The sequence below is a fragment of the Corvus brachyrhynchos genome, unplaced genomic scaffold, assembly GCF_000691975.1.
Source record: "Corvus brachyrhynchos isolate BGI_N302 unplaced genomic scaffold, ASM69197v1 scaffold381, whole genome shotgun sequence".
Taxonomy (NCBI): Eukaryota; Metazoa; Chordata; class Aves; order Passeriformes; family Corvidae; genus Corvus; species Corvus brachyrhynchos.
Window position 1 is genome coordinate 250,831 of NW_008236219.1, and position 3,733 is coordinate 254,563.

The 3,733-nt window shown below is 41.7% G+C and overlaps 1 long non-coding RNA gene across 1 annotated transcript in view; it reads right to left on the reverse strand.

The window, feature by feature from the left end:
- Nucleotides 1-588: 588 nt before the first annotated feature.
- Nucleotides 589-3,733, reverse strand: part of LOC108449771 — a 14,687-nt gene continuing 11,542 nt past the window's right edge. Inside the window, exons 2-3 of the long non-coding RNA XR_001866057.1 lie at nucleotides 3,249-3,524; nucleotides 589-2,227 (exon numbers count right to left, since the gene is read on the reverse strand). This is a non-coding gene — a long non-coding RNA (uncharacterized LOC108449771). The remainder of the gene's footprint in view (nucleotides 2,228-3,248; nucleotides 3,525-3,733) is intronic.

Consider the following 3,733-nt stretch of genomic DNA (forward strand, 5'->3'; position numbering starts at 1 on the left):
CACAGCATCAAAAGAGACTATAAGAACTGCTCCGGGGCTCAGCCCCCCCGTCTTCCTGAGGGACCTGAGTCCAAGGGAGTGGTCTGTGTGATGCATAGTTTGTTTTTCTGGGTTGTCGAGTGGGACTTGAGCTTACCTCGGGTCTCTGCTCCTGGTTTTCTTTTTAATAAATGAGCAGACTTTTATTCCACCCAAAAAAGTCCAAGCCTCATTTATAACACTATAAAATTGCTCACCACATGCTGAGCAATGCCAGACCCTTTCCAGGTAACTCCCCCAGTTTATCTACTGGGCATAAGATTCCACGGTATGGAATATCCCTTTGGCCAGTTTGGGTCATCTGTCCCAGCTGTGCTCCTTCACTGTTTCTTTTCTGTACCTCCTCACTAGCAGACCATGAGACATCAAAAATATTCCTTGACTTAGGATACAGCAACTTAGAAAAAACCAAAACATTGGTATACTATCAACATTATTCTCATTCTGAATCCAAAACGCAGCATTGTACCAAATACTGAGAAGAAATCAACTCCACCTCAGCTGAAACCAAGAGAGGCGGTTTTAGGGACTGCAGCAAAGTTCCAGATGATCAGAGGTAGGAAAGGGGATCACACCCTTTGGCTTCTCAAGTTCATTTCTCTCTAGGGCCAACAGAGCTCCTTGCCCCCTTGTTCCAGTCTTCTTCCACATCCTCTTCCTCTTTGCTTCCTATCCCCTATTCATCATCCAGTTAGAAAAAAGTCCAAGCCAGAGGACTGCCCCTTCCTCCTGCTTCTCTGGAGCTTTGTTATCCTGCTCCTGAGGACCAGGAGTCCTGCCAGGACCAAACATAGGGTCAGGCTGCACGTGCCATGCACACCCTTTACCTTGACCCAGCAGCCCCTGGCCAGCTGGGAGCCATCTCAGGTTCACTGTACAAGCCAACCGTGTTGGGAATCTAATTTATCTACACTTTCAGCCAACTCCAAAACTGATTAATAACTTGCCAGCATATTTTAGTGCTTACTGTATTTTCTCCATGAAGGGAAACAGCACAAATAGTTCTTGTGTCAGATCAAGTTCATAGTTAGGTAACAGAGGCAAACTTTGGAATACAGCCCTTTGTGCTCAATCTCAGCATTATCTGTAATTAAAATGAGTAACAGAGAGGATAGGTGAAGTAAGTCTGGACCTAATCAGAAACTGGTAGCCAGCAGGTGGTTTTGTGGCCTACAATTCAGGCTTTCACTACAGTTCTACTTTGGTGATACTCCTACCTTTTATGAGTGCAAAAATGGTTCAAAAAACATGTGCTATGGCCACTTCAGATTTTGAGACAAGAAGGAATTAGTGTCCATATTGGCAGAACAGCCTGTAAAAATATTGCCAAAGTTCGCACCCATCTTTGAGAAGCCAGTACAACTTCTCTGGAGAGATGACACCAGATTATACTCCATTTGTGTTTCACCTCCTGCCCTGTAGCTGCCTTGGTATGACTCAGTTGTTCAGCAGCACAATGATTTCTCCATGGCAATGCTTTTCCACTTTGCTTTTAGATGATGCGTGTGTCATACCCTGATTCTGTAGCCAGTCTGACCTCTGGAATATTCTCCGAAAGCTGATGATTAGGAGACAGTTATTGGCACTGTTTCTGGTAAGAGTTTTCTATTTCACACACACCATTTTCCCACCAATATGAAATCTATTCTCTAAATATTGTGTGTGTTTATGCTGCTGTGGGATGGTTCAGTGGGAATGATTTCTTCGCTTGTGATGGTTCTCCTTTCACCAGCACAGTTACCAGCTTTTCAAAGTCTATAAATCTATGAATATGAGTGTGAGCATGAAAGGCTGAGGAGCAGAAGGGACAACCTCAGTCACACTCTTTCCTGCAATGTTTATTATCATGTCATCCCTTCTAGAAATCTGTCAATCTGTTTGGAACATTAGGTAGAAGAACAAATAGCGGTTACACACTTTTATCTTTCCAGTCTAAACTACTATAAGAGCAGCCAGATGCTGATTTCTGTGGAGGAATGGAAGTATATCTTGTATTATTTCTACATGCTCTTCTGGGAGCCAGACATTTTCATCTGTGGATCTCTTGCGTTTCTTTGGCTGTGGCCTGACAACAGGATGTTCCATAAGTTTAGTGTTAAAGGCTTTATCAGGAGCTTTTTCAGTTAGGATCAAAAGATCCTTTCAAGATGGCTTTTTAAACTTGTAGTTATGCTTTTCTTGCAGAATTCTAGGACAAGAATATATAAACAGTATTTAAAAACTTATTTAAGCAGTATTTCCAACAAAAACAGATCTGCTCCTGAATTATGTGTTGAGAAACTGATAATTCAATGTGCACAAGGTCTTCTCTGCTTCTGGGCCTCTCAAGCAGGTAGCTATGGAAAACCAGATGACTCTTCTCACATCATTGAATGATTTGTCCAATTCTGCTGGAAAATTGTAACCTTTTAATGAGTGAGTGTTACCCTCTCATAAGCCCTTGCCAGTCATCTGAAAGCAGATTTCAGCCATTTATAAGCACTTTGGTTTTTTTCAGTAGATAGAGTTTTTCCACTTACGTTAAGGGACAAGGTTTTCACCTGATGCCAGGACAGCTAATTCCAGCCATTAATACTTGCCATGCTTTCACTGCTGGGCTGTCAATTAAACCCATGCCTTTTCCAGCCATGTGTTCTACGCTGTATTTCCCCAAACAGTGAGGGTGAGGGAGGAAGGGTAAAGAATCCAAACTGATTAAGTGGTGTTAGGGTCTGTGTTTGTCTAAGAAGGTGTATGTTGCAGATATTTTTTACTCAGCCTTGAACTGCAGTTCATGTTAGAAAATCCCACTGAACAAAGGATGTAAAAACTACACAGCTTTTCAGATCTCCATCTGATTATGTGATGCAAAAGTAAGAATAGGACCACACGAAGATCTGTATTACAGAAGGAATGCTCCTATTTCCTGTGATGAGTTTTTGATATCATGTAAGAAAATGACATCTCTTATCCACAAAGGTATTTTCCCCTTACTTGATGTCAGAAAGAAGGAAACCCCCAACCTGTCCCCAATGAGGCATCCCACAGTGCCTATGATAACTCCCACTATGGTCTTGTGCCTTTTCCTATATGAGAAAACTTTCCCTTTCATCTAATATTCAAGGTGTATGTGGGTATATATAGGCAGCGTATGGTGCATAAATCAAACACAGCTTTCCTTGAACCCAAAATGCTGTTGCTCTGTATCTTCTTGGTGAGTTGCTGCTTACCTGGCTCAATGGGAGGTGCAATAGAAGAATTTCAAGCAAACCTCAAGGCTCTAGTGGCTCTAGCAAACAAAGAGGTGGGTCGTTATCTCTTTTTCTTCATTTCCTACAGTTCTTTTGATGGAAATAGAAAATGAAGTCCGGGCTAGTTTCAGCTCTAGTTGGCATGTCCTGTGTTTTGTTTGTTAAAGTTGAGATGCTCGAGGCACTGCGTGTCAAGCTTTCCTCAGAAGCTGGTGCGGTAGTTGTTTCCCCAAAGGAAGTTCAGAAATAGAAAACCTGATGAAGATGATACGTAGTTAGAGATGTTTAACAATGTGGCAGTCACTTAGAGGAGAAATACTTTCTAACAGTATATTCTTTTTAAAAATTTTAGATCTTTCTTCCAGTACCCAAGGGGAAATTTCAGGTAAGGCTTTCAAACTTCTTTATTCTGCTGTTGTTAATTATTTGAAAAATGATGGTGCTTTGGAGCAGATCTTGAGGGA